The sequence below is a fragment of the Schistocerca cancellata genome, chromosome 4 (assembly GCF_023864275.1).
Source record: "Schistocerca cancellata isolate TAMUIC-IGC-003103 chromosome 4, iqSchCanc2.1, whole genome shotgun sequence".
NCBI classification, from domain to species: domain Eukaryota; kingdom Metazoa; phylum Arthropoda; class Insecta; order Orthoptera; family Acrididae; genus Schistocerca; species Schistocerca cancellata.
Window position 1 is genome coordinate 846,406,140 of NC_064629.1, and position 17,388 is coordinate 846,423,527.

A 17,388-nucleotide genomic window follows, 5' to 3' on the forward strand; every position below is an offset into this window, starting at 1 on the left:
TGGGCTGCAGGCGGCAGCGGCGGCGGTATGCGTTACAACCTGTGGAATCACGCGGCTGAGTGCTCAGACACAGCGTATTGATCCTGTGCACCGTGCTGAGATCAAAGGAGGGAAAAAGTTGAGCACCGCCAGCCGCCAGCCGCCAGCACTTCACGCGTCAGTACCGGCGCCCCGGGCTGACGTCACCGCCTCCTCAGTGCCGACCCTCGGAACGTCTTCAGCAGACAAATCGGAGTTGATCGCGTGGCGGGCAGACGGCGTGCCTGTGCGACCAGCTGTTCTGCCAGGGAGCGCGCGGTTTACAGCTACAGCTGCGAAGCACAAAACTCTGCAGGACACTCCAAACACCTTTCTACTAATGCCTCTGTGAATTTATTCCAGATGAGCATAAGTGTTGCAGAGAATTTGACTATTCCCAGCGAACGAAGTATACGGATTTCCAACCGCTATAGATCGATTCCATTCTCACAGAATTATACAGAATTTGCAGAACTGAGGCAAGATTTCTGCGTCCCTCCCAGCTGGAAACGATTATCGGTAAATACGTAAACCAGTGTTTGGTACCAGTGCAAAAGTACCATACAAACTGAAAGTCGTAAACAAACAAATACACAAGTATTTTGCATGATAGAGATCAGTATGAGAAGAAGATTATCAATTTGAACTAAGAACATTAGAATCAGACAGAAAATACGATAAGAATGGAGTTTTAATCAAGAATCGAAAAATGGTAAAACCATATTATCAAGTATTTGTTCCAAAGTGTAGAAAAATATCGCTTATCAAAAATAATTTAGGTACACATATACATTCAAAACTGCTACAAATTCTATGAAAACATGTGTAAGCCAACTTTTAGGCCTACGTACAGGATGTCCCAGAAAAAGTGGTCAATATCTGGGCATATGACAGGAACCATCATTCGAAGCAAAAAAGTTTACTAAACACGTGCTCTAAGATGAATACCTTAAGAGCTATGAGCGCTTTTCATCTTCGGTACTGCGAAACAAATCGCTTCTACGGCAAACTCTTTACTTTCCATATTTTGAGAGATGGTAGCATGCACCATAAGTACAATATAGTGTCCAGTAAATAGGGGCTCTAAAGTGCATACCTTAGGAGCTATGAGCATTTGTTCGTCTTCACTACTGTGAAACACATCTCATCTACTCTGATAGCTTTTAAGGTCAGAAGTTCAGAGCCCATGTCTACTGGACAAGTTTTTCTTATTTTAGTCCAGACTACTTCTCCCAAAACAGGGAAATCCAAGAGCTTTCCGTAGAAGAGATTTGTTTCACAATACAGAAGTCGAAGAAACGATCATAGCTCTTAAAGTATGTACTTTTGAGCCCATGTTTAGTAAATATTTTTCCTTCGAATGATCTTTCCAGTCATATCCTTGAATACTGGCCATTCCTCCTGGGTCAACCAGTACTGAATTCTCGTTTTGAAAAGGACGTAAAGTTTATTCACTTAATATAACAATAGATCACGTAAAAGAATTCTGCACTAAATTAATCACAAATTATGAGATACCTCACTTAATCGTATTCATAAATGTCTGTCGTCTTAAGGTCACAAAACGTTCTACACTCCTGGAAATTGAAATAAGAACACCGTGAATTCATTGTCCCAGGAAGGGGAAACTTTATTGACACATTCCTGGGGTCAGATACATCACATGATCACACTGACAGAACCACAGGCACATAACACACAGGCAACAGAGCATGCACAATGTCGGCACTAGTACAGTGTATATCCACCTTTCGCAGCAATGCAGGCTGCTATTCTCCCATGGAGACGATCGTAGAGATGCTGGATGTAGTCCTGTGGAACGGCTTGCCATGCCATTTCCACCTGGTGCCTCAGTTGGACCAGCGTTCGTGCTGGACGTGCAGACCGCGTGAGACGACGCTTCATCCTGTCCCAAACATGCTCAATGGGGGACAGATCCGGAGATCTTGCTGGCCAGGGTAGTTGACTTACACCTTCTAGAGCACGTTGGGTGGCACGGGATACATGCGGACGTGCATTGTCCTGTTGGAACAGCAAGTTCCCTTGCCGGTCTAGGAATGGTAGAACGATGGGTTCGATGACGGTTTGGATGTACCGTGCACTATTCAGTGTCCCCTCGACGATCACCAGTGGTGTACGGCCAGTGTAGGAGATCGCTCCCCACACCATGATGCCGGGTGTTGGCCCTGTGTGCCTCGGTCGTATGCAGTCCTGATTGTGGCGCTCACCTGCACGGCGCCAAACACGCATACGACCATCATTGGCACCAAGGCAGAAGCGACTCTCATCGCTGAAGACGACACGTCTCCATTCGTCCCTCCATTCACGCCTGTCGCGACACCACTGGAGGCGGGCTGCACGATGTTGGGGCGTGAGCGGAAGACGGCCTAACGGTGTGCGGGACCGTAGCCCAGCTTCATGGAGACGGTTGCGAATGGTCCTCGCCGATACCCCAGGAGCAACAGTGTCCCTAATTTGCTGGGAAGTGGCGGTGCGGTCCCCTACGGCACTGCGTAGGATCCTACGGTCTTGGCGTGCATCCGTGCGTCGCTGCGGTCCGGTCCCAGGTCGACGGGCACGTGCACCTTCCGCCGACCACTGGCGACAACATCGATGTACTGTGGAGATCTCACGCCCCACGTGTTGAGCAATTCGGCGGTACGTCCACCCGGCCTCCCGCATGCCCACTATACGCCCTCGCTCAAAGTCCGTCAACTGCACATACGGTTCACGTCCACGCTGTCGCGGCATGCTACCAGTGTTAAAGACTGCGATGGAGCTCCGTATGCCACGGCAAACTGGCTGACACTGACGGCGGCGGTGCACAAATGCTGCGCAGCTAGCGCCATTCGACGGCCAACACCGCGGTTCCTGGTGTGTCCGCTGTGCCGTGCGTGTGATCATTGCTTGTACAGCCCTCTCGCAGTGTCTGGAGCAAGTATGGTGGGTCTGACACACCGGTGTCAATGTGTTCTTTTTTCCATTTCCAGGAGTGTATTTACAGCTGCTCGTTGCACCTGGCTTGTAGGTAATACATCATACGCTGTTGTATTGCTGGTAGCATAAATGGTAGAATCAAGCATGAGCCACCAGTGGAACACGCTGCTCCAGCGTTAGCCACCGGTGTTACACGCACAAGAGAACGTGTTAAGCAGTAATTCCTTCTGCGTCCTGTAAACAATAAGAATGAGAAGAAACTCTAACATGTGGTACTATGCTAAGCACCCTGTGCCATGCTCATCACAGTGGTTTGAAAAACATGTATGTAGATGACGATGTAGACGTGTTTGTGCTGCTGTAGGAAAGTTAGTTGTAGAAGGTAGGGTAGCTGTTGCAATAAGTGACACGACTGTAGTGCGGAATCCAGTTGCGAGGAAAAGTGTGAGTTCAGTGAGACTCTTCCTTAGTATCGTAGAACCTTTGCACACCACAAAATTATAGCCGAAGAAGAGGGAAGAATTCGAGCCCTTAAAGTGAGCTGAACAGCGCTAGGAATAAAACGGAAATATGAAGAACGAGGGGGGTTCACGAGAAGTGGGAATTAACACAAGGAAAAAGGAGCTAGAGAAAGAGAACAGTAGGCCTGTCTGACATTTTGTCATTGGCCCAAAAGCATATGTGTCACGTTACCTTAGTCAGATAAGGATAAGTCTCCAGCAGATGTGTGTGAAACCAAGGCAGAACAGAATTTCAGTAGGAAACTAATGGTTTCAAGGAAAGCTGGAAATAAAAGGAAAGTCCTACTGTTAGGTAGTACTCATACATGAGCTGCGAGCGAGTTTTTTGCTACGAAACAAGTAAAAAAAGTCAAATGTCTCAAAGCACTATGGTACTTAACATCTGAGGTCATCAGTCCCCTAGACGTAGAACTATTAAAACCTAACTAACCTAAGGCCATCACACACATCCATGCCCGCGGCAGGATTCGAACCTGCGACCGTAGCAACAGCGCTGTTCCGGACTGAAGCGCCTAGAACCTCTCGGCCACAACGGCTGAGCAATGATTTTGCAAAGGAGGATCATGTTGTGATAGTGGGTGGGCCACAAAATATTAAAGACAAGGATCAGTGCTATATTATCGAGAGTGATCTGGTCAAGATAGATTCGGCATCGCTTGTTTGCTCCTGTTAGTCGGTTTAACACTGAGTTGTATCGACTTGCACTCTTAGTTATGGGGTCGAACATGGCTCGGTTTCTGTTGACGTTGACAGGTAAGGTTTTATGAGTCATGCCGTACATCTCACAAGGGGAAGGCCTCAGACACGGCCAACAAGTCCACCTCATACTTGGCAGGTTACTTGTGTACCACCCAAAATGAAAGACTCTAGGTTATTTTGCTTCAACAGCCCTCTGAGTTTGAGAAAAGCACCACTACAGTTCATGAGACGCAATCGACACAAAAATAACAGGATCGGCATATAAGTGAAAACTGAGCCTTTTTCGTCATCGTGTATGGGGTCTCCAAATGCATACTTTCCTAGAAGTCGAGGAAAGGAGTCGTTACGACAGCCACTTATGTACCCATAACATAAGCGCTGTTCAATGAAAGCGCTGCTGGCATACCGGCTAATGCACGTGGCTGAGGAGCAAAAAACCTGTGTTCGTTACTCAAACGCATTTTGCAGCTTCTTCTTTTTTTGTGTGTTTCGAAACTAGTACGAATGAAAGTGTTAATAAGGTAATCAGTAACGAATAATAAAAAAGGAAGGCAAATAAATTTCTCAAATGACTTGGATTAGTAATAAATTCAAATTTTAAGCCTTGTTGTGTGAAAACGATTCCGCGTAATAATGTTGCGAATTCTTCAAAAGGGATCACAGACAACCGACCTCGCGATATGGCACAGAATTTTATTTAGAGGTTTCAGAATTGCTGTGTGCTTCTGGAAACCCAGCGGGAATTGCACAGACGAGCGGATGCAACAACGATCCATAGTATATTTTGTGATCACCTTCTAGCGCCGGTTTTACGATGCTGTCTTATGCGTGTTTTACATTAAAATTAATTTCCGAAAAAATATTCTAAAATGTAAACCGAGACTGTTTTCTGCTAAATATTCCGAAGGAACGTTGTATTATTGTGAATATTACATTCATTACGTGTTTGTATTACAGTGAGTATATTTGTTTAGAGTGTTTATATGACAATTACCATCCACAAAATTTGTCGAAGGAATATGAGGACATGTAAAACAGTTACTGAAAGAGCCATTGTGAGGCAACCAGGATTACAATTTTAATTCCTTGCTAATCCAAGTCGTTTGAGAAATTTATTTACTTACCTTGTCACTATTCCATATTGATTACCTTATTAACCCTGCTATTTCTACCAATGTGGATACGGAAAAAATATAGATACAAAACTTCAGAGTGCATTTATGAATAAAACACGGGTTCTCTCCTCCCCAGCCAGATGCCTTGGTCGCTACAACACCGTCGCTTTCGTTGAACAGCATTTACTTTACGGGTACATAAGAAGCCGTCTTAACAGTTTCTTTCCTCGATTTGTAGGAAATATGCGTTTACGAGGCTCACGTATGATGATGAAATATACTGTTTTCAATTACCTATCGATCCTGTAAATTTTGAGACGATTACGCGTCATGAACTTTGTGGGTGGTTTTCTCAAAAACGTGGTAGTGTCGACCCATAATATCTTACAGTTTTTCATTTTGCTTTGTACACAAGATATCTGCCAAAGATGAGCCGAATCTGTTGTTGACCTTGTATAAAGGCTTGCCTTTGTCGTGGGTAAGGATGATTACCTGAGTTGATAACAGTATCTGGAAGGGAAGCACTGGCACTCAATGGAGTATACCTGTAATCATTGATGTGGGAGTAAGACTCTTCTTAGAGTAACTGCAAATATCTGGCTGTAAGCTTTAAACTAATTGAATATATATAATGAAATAATAAGCAAACAGGTGCATTTATTTTAAGCAACTGGTCGCTTTTATTTTATTACATGACACTACAGTTGCTGAAGATGGATAAAATACTGTAATTAAATATAGCTGAAAATTTTCAGCCTGAAACATGGGAAGATAAAAAGGAGGTTAAGTAAATGTATTGCGCCGAAATATTATACAATGGAATAAATTAACATCTGATATTTAGATGAACTGCAGCTTTTGAACGTTATTTGGCCAGTGGTATAGTAATGCTGAAAACAGACGGTTATAGATTAGCATCTAATTACTGCAGGTCAAGTATGGAGTCAGAAAAATGCCTCCTGGATTAGGAAGGAATATAAATGTAAAATCATCCACATTCTTCGATTTTACGTTGATTAGCATGTTGATGTTTGTGGTCCCGGAGTAGAATTTCAATTTAATAGTAATAATTACAAAATGTTGGGTTCCATCTTTTAATTTACAGTTATTCGTGATACAATTAAAACTTCTTAGCTTCCAAAAAGAATGAGGTAGCACTAAGTGGAGATTCTTGTTTACTTTTCTTCCAGGATACCCATTTACGGGAGTGACTCGAAGACTTCTTAAGTAAAGGAACCCAATACGTTGTCCCCGACGGTTAGTGGTCGTCAGAGACAAGAGTATCGTCACGAGTGTCTCAGGGAGATGTTATACGGCCGATATTATTTTCTACATACACGCACCAAAAATAGTTTAGCATCACCGCGTTTCCCAGAACACCTAAAGATAGACGTTGCCTGTAGATATTGTATCACAGACACAGTCTCTTTGACTGTTCAGAGATATCACTAAACCCGTCCAAAGATGTAAACAACCATACATGAGCAGCGCCTGTTAGACAGTCGATTAGTTCCAGTCATTCCATCAGGAAGGAGGTACACGACTCGTGTTGTATGTAGTTCAACCATGCCTAAACGGTCAGTACCGCGGTTCGATCGCGTCCGTATTGTTACTTTGTGCCAGGAAGGGCTCTCAACAAGAGAAGTGTCCAGGCGTCTTGGAGTGAACCAAAGCGATGTTGTTCGGGCACGGAGGAGATACAGAGAGACAGGAACTTTCGATGGCATGCCTCGCTCAGGCCGCCCAAGGGCTACTACTGCAGCGAATGACTGCTACCTGAGGATTATGGCTCGGAGGAACCCTGACAACAACGTCTCCATGTTTAATAATGGTTTCCGTGCAGCCACAGGACGTCGTGTTATGACTCAAACAGTGCGCAGTAGGCTGCATGATGCACAACTTCACTCCCGACGCCCATGGCGAGGTTCATCTTTGCAAGCACGACACCATGTAGCGCAGTACAGATGGGCCCAACAATATGCCGAATGGACCGCTCAGGATTGGCACCACGTTCTCTTCACCGATCAGTGTCGGATATGCCTTCAACCAGACAATCGTCGGAGACGCGTGTGGAGGCAACCCGGTCAGGCTGAATGCCTTAGACACACTGTCCAGCGAGTGCAGCAAGATGGAGGTTCCCTGCTGTTTTGCGGTGGCATAATGTGGGGCCGACGTACGCCGCTGGTGGTCATGGAAGGTGCCGTAACGGCTCTACGATACGTGAATGCCATCCACCGACCAATAGTGCAACAATATCGCCAGCATATCGGCGAGGCATTCGTCTTCATGGACGACAATTAGCGCCCCCATCGTTAACACCTTGTGAATTACTTCCTTCAGGATAACGACATCGCTCGACTAGAGTGTCCAGCATGTTCTCCAGACATGAAACCTATCGATTATGCCTGGGATAGATTGTTATGGGCTGTGTATGGACGACGTGACCATCAACCACTTTGAGGGATCTACAGCGAAACGCCGTTGAGGAGTGAGACAATCTGAACCAACAGTGCCTTGATGAGCTTGTGGATAATATGCCACGACGAATACGGGCATGCATCAATGCAAAAGGACATGCTACTGGGTATTAGAGGTACCGGTGTGTACAGCAATCAGAACCACCACCTCTGAAGGTCTCGCTGATGGTACAACATGCAATGTGTGGTTTTCATGAGCAATAAAAAAGGCGGAAATGATGTTTATGTTGATCTCTAATCCAATATTCTATACAGGTTCCGGAACTCTTGGAACTGTGGTGATGCAAAACTTTTTTTTTGATGTGTGTACGTAAATTATCTGATGGACAGAGTGGGCAGCAGTGTTAGGCTGTTTGCTAATAATGCTGTGATGCACGGAAACGTGTCGTTGTTGAGTCACTATAGGAGGACCAAAGGTGGCTCAGACCAGATTTCTAGTTGCTGTGTAGAAAAATTGGGATGAGTAGGAAAAACAATCCAGTAATGTTCAAATACAGCATCAGTTGTGTGTTTCTTGACACAGTTGGTCGATTAAATAACTATACGTAATGTTGCAAAGGGATATTAAATGGAACGAGAATGTGTCGACTGTAGTAGGGAAGGCGAATGGTCGACATCGGTACACCGAGACAAGGTTAGGAAAATGTGGCTCATCAGCAAATGTCATCACGTATAGGACACCTGTGCGACCCATTCTTGACTGCTGCTCGGATGTGTGGTATCCGCACCAGGTCAGATTGACGGAAGACCTCCAAGCAATTCAGAGGCGGGTTACTAGATTTGTTACGGTAGCTCGAATAATATGCAGTTGTTAATCAGATTCTTGAGGAACTTAAATGGGAATGGATTAGATGTAGCAGCCAACAACAGCAAAATACAATGTTATGAAATCTTGACAGTGGTTTTGACGGTTTTAAAACAGCCTGCTCCAGAATATATTGTAAGTAGAATCACATCATCTACACCCAATGTGGGAGTCGTTGATTCTGCGTAGCGCATGTCATCCACCCAACCACCATTTAATGTGACATGACTGACATATAGATGACCTGTACCACACAATAGTCAACGACTCCCACATTACCTATAGCTAACGTGATTCTACGTCCAATATCTTCTGAAGAAGATGTATTTCACACCGACGAAAACATATTCACGGTTTAATAAACCTGTAATTTGCAATTGGTTGGCAGTTGTTTCTAACCCACTGATGCTCTTTCACCTACAGTTGCTGAAGCGCAGCCATGTCCAAAATCTAAAATGGGATTCCCTGGAGGGACGACGACCCTCTTTTCGAGGAACGCTGTTGAGAAAATTTAGAGAAACAGCATTTGAATCTTTGCCGCTAACGTTCCTTTCGCGCGAGGATTACGAAGACAAGACAGGAGAAATTAAGCCTCGTGCGGAAGCGTATAGATAGTGGTTTTTCCCTCACTTTATTTGCAAATGTAACAACAAAGGTAATGATTAGTAGTGGTACAGGGTACCCTCCGCCACGCACGGTACGTTGACTTGCAGTTTATGTATGATGTAGATGTAGATCTAGACTCTAGAGCTATACTTGATACCTTTGCCATCTGATGTACTCTAGCTCCCGACACTCAGTTTTCAGCAATAATGTTGGGAATCAGCAGCACTACTATTGATAATAGTTTTATGGAATGTAATCCGATAGCTAAAGGGATCACAGTACAAAATGGAGAGCTAGTGACGTTTAATATCAGAGCGTATGATTTCTGATTTTCATAAATGATCTTCCACTTCACGTCACTGTAGCAACAATAGAGAGAAATCCTTTGCCTTCTTCAGAATACTCTCTTCTTAAGCTACTTTCACGCAGAGAAAAAGAGAAAAGTAGGAATTTACAATCTACATCTACATGGTTACTCTGCAATTCACACTTAAGTGCTTGGCAGAGGGTTCATCGAACCTTATTCATACTACTTCTCTAGCATTCCACTCTCGAATGGCGCGTGGGAAAAAGGAACACCTAAATCTTTCCGTTCGAGCTCTGATTTCTTTTATTTCATTATGATGATAAATTCTCCCTACGTAGGTGGGTGTCAACAAAATATATACGCCTTTGTTTCAGGGACTGCCACCCCAACTCGCGTATCATATCAGTGACACTCTCATCCCTATTGCGCGATAACACGAAACGAGCTGCTCTTCTTTGCACTTTTTCGATGTCCTCCGTCAATCCTACCTGGTGAGGATCCCACACCGCGCAGCAATATTCCAGCAGAGGACGGACAAGTGTAATGTAGGCTGTCTCTTTAGTGGGTTTGTCGCATCTTCTAAGTGTTCTGCCAACAAAGCACAGTCTTTGTTTCACCTTCCCCACAATATTATGTATGTGGTCTTTCCAATTTAAGTTGCTCGTAATTGTAATTCCTAGGTATTTAGTGCACGCACTTAGTCAAGGCAGTTCCGAGCCATTTGTTCCAATCTTCAAAGCACTGAGAGAAAAAGGTAAGGTTAAAAGCAGAGTGAAATACTTCGTTGTCCTAGCGGGATTTAACCCCGTGACCTTACGGTTTCGGCAAGCGGTTGACTATTAGATCAACAGCCCCGACGTCTATTTAGTGGTATCAAATAACAGAACGGTTTAGTGGTAGAACATTAATTTTTACAATACATCTGTCCTATTGTGCTGTCTCCTTTGGCTGGACTTAAAATGTAGGAGGCGCCACTAATGATTACGATCTGCTGCCTCTGCAGGTTCCGTAAAAAAATAAGGAAGGAAGATTTGAGTTTAACGTCCCGTCGACAGCGAGGGCAACAGAAAAGGAGTACAAGGTCGGAATGATTCAAGGATGGAGAAGAAGTAAATCGGCCTTGCCCTCTCAACGGAACCATGCCAGCACATGCCTGGTGCGTTTTAGGGGAATCACGTAAAATGTAAATGTGGATGGCCGGGCGTGAATCTGATCCGTCGTCCTTCCGTATGCGAGTCTAGCGTGTCATTAAACGTATGACAAGATCAGCGTTGACATATAGTAACACTAATTTTGCATTTCTTCCAGCTATTCACTAACGGTGAACCATTCTTACAGGTACCCAGAATTAACCTGAGGACAGCAGCTGTCGAATGCGTCTCATGTCTTTCAGCCAAGTCCCATATAAATTCTCGTAACATGTGCACACGATTTTTACGGGTTATAATGACCCCTTACAAACATAGTAGGTCGTTCTGAGTTTTACGCTGTGCTCCTTCCGTAGCGCTAATTTATCGCCCACATGCTGATGCAATACTTGTAATATTACACACAAGGTGATCAAACAGAGAGAAAGAGATAATTTTATTAATGCAGTACGGCAGAGTAAGAAAATTTAAATGTGTTTTATAGTTGATACGTTATCAATTTTTGGTACTCCAATATTCATACAGTATTTCTGTTGTATCTCTTTACATTACGATGATAGCGAAGCAATTGCAATCAATAATTTAGCCACTCCCCATTTTGGGGAAATCATTTCCCCTATTGTTGCTCAGAAATGTTAAAAATATGGCAACTCTCAGGTCAGTGCTGTTCCTTCTGAATTCACGTTGCATGGATATTTGACTACAGAAAGGAGAGCAAATGTAATCCTTACCTTATCTTATTGCTGGACGCTTATTTGGAACTCAGCAAGAGCAAAAACCTCACTCTGGTCATTCCGCTCCGATTGGACGACACTATTTATCTCGGCTAGTCTAGTTATAGACCACTCGCAATCGACACATAATTAAGTGCTATGTTGGCTGAGATTCCATACAGAGGGTTTACTCACTTAGCAGACCAGTAGATACAGTCAACGACAGTACTCCACACACTTGATAAGCATTTCATTACTCACGGGACAGTCACTATTCGTAATTTTCTTGCTCAGTTCCAATTTGTGTTCCTTGTTAAGATGTTTAACGTCCTATATCTTCGTAGATATTTAACTGGGGACTCTTGTCAGTAGGAAATATCATCGATGAAAATGTTCTGCTTCGTATCATACACTCATTCATTTAGTCGAAAGTTGATTTCGGTTGTACATTTCTTCGCATTCACTGATATATCTTATTTTCCAGTATCCGGGTCAGAAATATGAGAATCTCTATAGATGCATATGACAAAATTAGCCATCTCCCCAATACCCATCACCGTGCCATATATAACGAACCATATCTTGGGATTACTGAATCTTGCGATATCCCTTTATTTGCTGTGATGTGTGTGACAATTTTCGAATATACAGTATTCCATTCACGTTTTTCCATAATTACGCAATGCATTAGTGAAATGCTTAAATCCTATGTTGTCCAAATTCGGTTTATTACATACCAATGTTTTACAAGTTTCTGTGATGTGCTACGAAAATTATTTGTCCTATAAATTTCACGATAAAGTACAAATAGAACCAATTATTTACTTCTGTGTCATGAAACTCATGTAATATCATTGATAAAAGATGACACTTATTTATGATTAATTTACATACTTAATTATTGTGAAGTTTGTGACATGGCTTATTTTAGAAAAGTACTTAATTCATTTTAATACTCACATAGGCATCTTTTAATTCTATTACACTTCTAAAAGTTTTTCATTTATATAAAAATTTTATTTTATTCATATCTGTCTTTACTCTGAAAACTGGGAATGACACTGTAGATAGTTTGACTACCATAACAATCTATATGTTTTAGAAGGAAGTATGTTTCATTTATATACCATAAAATTCGCGTCAAAGACTACACTTCATTACTTGTATTCAGTTAGTTCAGTTGGCAACCTCAGGGTAGTCTGTCTTAGTAAGCTCTTAGAACAATTAGATACTGCGCAATTAGACTTTGTTTGAACATTACTATATAGTGTACACGAAAATATTTATGAGTTACATGAATATATTATCTGTGAAGAGTGAACTAAAAATGAAAAGGGTTAATACCATGCATCTAAATCTTGATTTTTACCCACGAAAGCAATTTAGGTCAATTATAGTTTCATCCATGTTTTGAAGTGGAAGCCAACCTTGGGCGCTGAAGCCATATTCAAGTTAAGTAGTAGTCATGTATGAGACCTGAGTTTCTCCCGGTGTATAAGATGTTCAAATAACGGGTGACGTGGCCTAGAACCATCAATATTTTAACACATACACACACACACACACTGTAAACACTGGCGCCATCACACAACAAAAGTTTATATACGGCATCACCCGACTTAATTGGACTACATTCCATTATCCTCGTTTTGCTTTTGTTGATGTTCATCTTATATGCTCCTTTCAAGACACTGTCCATTCCATTCAACTGCTCTTCCAAGTCCTTTACTGTCTCTGACAGAATTACAATGTCATCGGCGAACCTCAACGTTTTTATTTCTTCTCCATGGATTTTAATACCTACTCCGAATTTTTATTTTGTTTTCTTTACTGCTTGCTCAATATACAGATTGAATAACATTGGGGAGAGGCTACAACCCTGTCTCACTCCCTTCCCAACCTCTGCTTCCCTTTCATGCCCCTCGACTCTTATAACTGCCATCTGGTTTCTGTACAAATTGTAAATAGCCTTTCGCTCCATGCATTTTATCCTTGCCACCTTCAGAATTGAAGTAAAAATTACTAAACAACTGGTCCCGTCACGCAGTTTTCAGCAGTAGTGTTGGGAATCAGCAGCACTGCTATTGATAATACTTTTATGCAAAGTAATCCCATAGCTAACGGGGTCACAGAACAGAATGCAGAACATAGGATTTATGATTTTCGTAAATGATCTTCCACTTTTATTTTCAGATGATACAGATTCTGTCTTTTTGCAGATGATACAGGCACATATATGAATTTAATTGACGAAAGGAGAAAATATAAAAATGCAATAAATGAAGCAGGCAAAAAGGAATACAAACGTCTCAAAATTGAGATTGACAGGAAGAGCAAAATGGCTAAGCAGGGATGGCTAGAGGATAAATGTAAGGATGTAGAGGCTTATCTCACTAGGGGTAAGATAGATACTGCCTACAAGAAAATTAAAGAGACCTTTGGAGAAAAGAAGGAGTATATAGAGGGTATATACAAGGGCGATGTACTTGAGGACAATATTATGGAAATGAAAGAGAATGTAGATGAAGATGAAATGGGAGATACGATACTGCGTGAAGAGTTTCACAGAGCACTGAAAGACCTAAGTCGAAACAAGGCCTCGGGAGTAAACAACATTCCATTAGAACTACTGACGGCCTTGGGAGAGCCAGTGCTGACAAAACTCTACCATCTGGTGAGCAAGATGTATGAGACAGGTGAAATACCCTCAGACTTCAAGAAGAATATAATAATTCCAATCCCAAAGAAAGCAGGTGTTGACAAATGTGAAAATTACCGAACTATCAGTTTAATAAGTCACAGCTGCAAAATACTAACACCAATTCTTTACAGACGAATGGAAAAACTGGTAGAAGCCGACCTCGGGGAAGATCAGTTTGGATTCCGTAGAAATATTGGAACACGTGAGGCCATACTGACCCTACGACTTATCTTAGAAGAAGGAAAGGAAAGGCAAACCTACGTTTCTAGCATTTGTAGACTTAGAGAAAGCTTTTGACAATGTTGAATGGAATACTCTCTTTCAAATTCTGAAGGTGGCAAGGATAAAATGCATGGAGCGAAAGGCTATTTACAATTTGTATAGAAACCAGATGGCAGTTATAAGAGTCGAGGGGCATGAAAGGGAAGCAGAGGTTGGGAAAGGAGTGAGACAGGGTAGTAGCCTCTCCCCAATGTTATTCAATCTGTATATTGAGCAAGCAGTAAAGAAAACAAAAGAAAAATTCGGATTAGGTGTTAAAATCCATGGAGAAGAAATAAAAACGTTGAGGTTCCCAGATGACATTGTAATTCTGTCAGAGACAGTAAAGGACTTAGAAGAGCAGTTGAACGGAATGGACAGTGTCTTGAAAGGAGGATATAAGATGAACATCAACAAAAGCAAAACGAGGATAATGGAATGTAGTCCAATTAAGTCGGGTGATGCTGAGGGAATTAGATTAGGAAATGAGACACTTAAAGTAGTAAAGGAGTTTTGCTATTTGCGGAGCAAAATAACTGATGATGGTCGAAGTAGAGAAGATATAAAATGTAGACTGGCAATGGCAAGGAAAGCGTTTCTGAAGAAGAGAAACTTGTTAACATCGAGTAGAGATTTAAGTGTCAGCAAGTCGTTTCTGAAAGTATTTGTATGGAGTGTAGCCATGTATGTAAGTGAAACATGGACGATAAATAGTTTGGACAGGAAGAGAATAGAAGCTTTCGAAATGTGGTGCTACAGAAGAATGCTGAAGATTAGATGGGTAGATCACAAAACTAATGAGGAGGTATTGAATAGAATTGGGGAGAAGAGGAGTTTGTGGCACAACTTGACGAGAAGAAGGGACCGGTTGGTAGGACATGTTCTGAGGCATCAAGAGATCACAAATTTAGTATTGGAGGGTAACGTGGAGGGTAAAAATCGTAGAGGGAGACCAAGAGATGAATACACTAAGCAGATTCAGAAGGATGTAGGTTGCAGTAGGTACTGGGAGATGAAGAAACTTGCACAGGATAGGGTAGAATGGAGAGCTGTATCAAACCAGTCTCATGAATGAAGACCACAACAACAACAACATATAGTTAAGTCATTTCTCTGAGTTGTACATAAAAAGTTTACGTCTTTGATTTCTTACTACAACTTAGAGACTCCTCTTAACGACACCTTTGGCATATAAATAGTACAATTAATACATACACTGACACTCTAAATTTACCCATTAGCATCTTCCGAGGAAAATTTCGTTTGTCTGTGACAAACGTGGACCTATCTTGTTACTTTGTAACGCAACTTCTACAATGTTAATCAATTTTTTTACGTATTTAGTTCTCGAGAAGATTAGTTAAGATATGAGGCCTAATATAAATTTAAAATTTGCATTCTCAATAAGAGAAAATTTTACTGTTTTACTGCACAATGTGGAGACTTTAACTCGTTTATTCACTGACCACTTCATTACCAATATGACAAGACAGATCATCGGAGTAAATGGCCTAGATGGTGACTTAAGCGTCCTGAAGTTTCCAGGCGTAAGAATATAAGCTTCTGGGAAATTATTGGGTGGTTTCTCTGCCAGGAATGGCGACACGACCCTGTGTCCCAAAACATTCCAACCCATTTCTCCAAATTACGTAATCATCGTCTTGGAAAACGAAATATTGCTATACTTGCTAAATATTTCCACATTTATTGAAAGCTGCACTACACCTCAAAATGACAAAAATACATGACTGTTTTTCAACATAGCCACCAAGTTTCCATAAACAACGGACGGCACCTTCCACCAATCGATCAATTCTTAGATGATAGAAATCCGCTCCTCGGTCACGGAGCTATTCGAGAATCTCTGTGTGAACGTCCTCGTGGATGGAAAATCCCTTTCCCCTCAAGATGTTCTTTCAGCTGGCTGAAAAGATAGAAAACCCATGGCGCGAGATCTGGACTTCCCGATGAGCATCACACACATCTGTGCAGCATTGGCCATATTATTGGCACCATTTCGTTACACTTCGATGCGACTTTACGTTTGATCGGTATACCACCAGAATTTCACAGTGAATCTGTGTACAGTTTAGAGGTTTTCCGCACAAGAATCTCTAGATTGTCGCACAGATGACAAAATGGTAGATATCGAAATAGACGACAGAGGGATAGAGAAACAATTAAAATCACTCAAAAGAGGAAAGGCCTCTGGACCTGATGGGATACCAGTTCAATTTTACACAGAGTACGCGAAGGAACTTGCCCCCCTTCTTGCAGCGGTGTACCGTAGGTCTCTAGAAGAGCGTAGCGTTCCAAAGGATTGGAAAAGGGCACAGGTCATCCCTGTTTTCAAGAAGGGACGAAGAACAGATGTGCAGAACTATAGACCTATATCTCTAACGTCGATCAGTTGTAGAATTTTGGAACACGTATTGTGTTCGAGTATAATGACTTTTCTGGAGACTAGAAATCTACTCTGTAGGAATCAGCATGGGATTCGAAAAAGACGGTCATGTGAAACCCAGCTCGCGCTATTCGTCCACGAGACTCAGAGGGCCATAGACATGGGTTCACAGGTAGATGCCGTGTTTCTTGACTTCCGCAAGGCGTTCGATACAGTTCCCCACAGTCGTTTAATGAACAAAGTAAGAGCATATGGACTATCAGACCAATTGTGTGATTGGATTGAGGAGTTCCTAGATAACAGGACGCAGCATGTCATTCTCAATGGAGAGAAGTCCTCCGAAGTAAGAGTGATTTCAGGTGTGCCGCAGAGGAGTGTCATAGGACCGTTGCTATTCACAATATACATAAATGACCTGGTGGATGACATCGGACGTTCACAGAGGTTTTATGCATATGATGCTGTGGTGCATCGAGAGGTTGTAACAATGGAAAATTGTACTGAAATGCAGGAGGATCTGCAGCGAATTGACGCATGGTGCAGGGAATGGCAATTGAATCTCAATGTAGACAAGTGTAATGTGCTGTGAATACACAGAAAGATAGATCCTTTATCATTTAGCTACAAAATAGCAGGTCAGCAACTGGAAGCAGTTAAGACCATAAATTATCTGGGA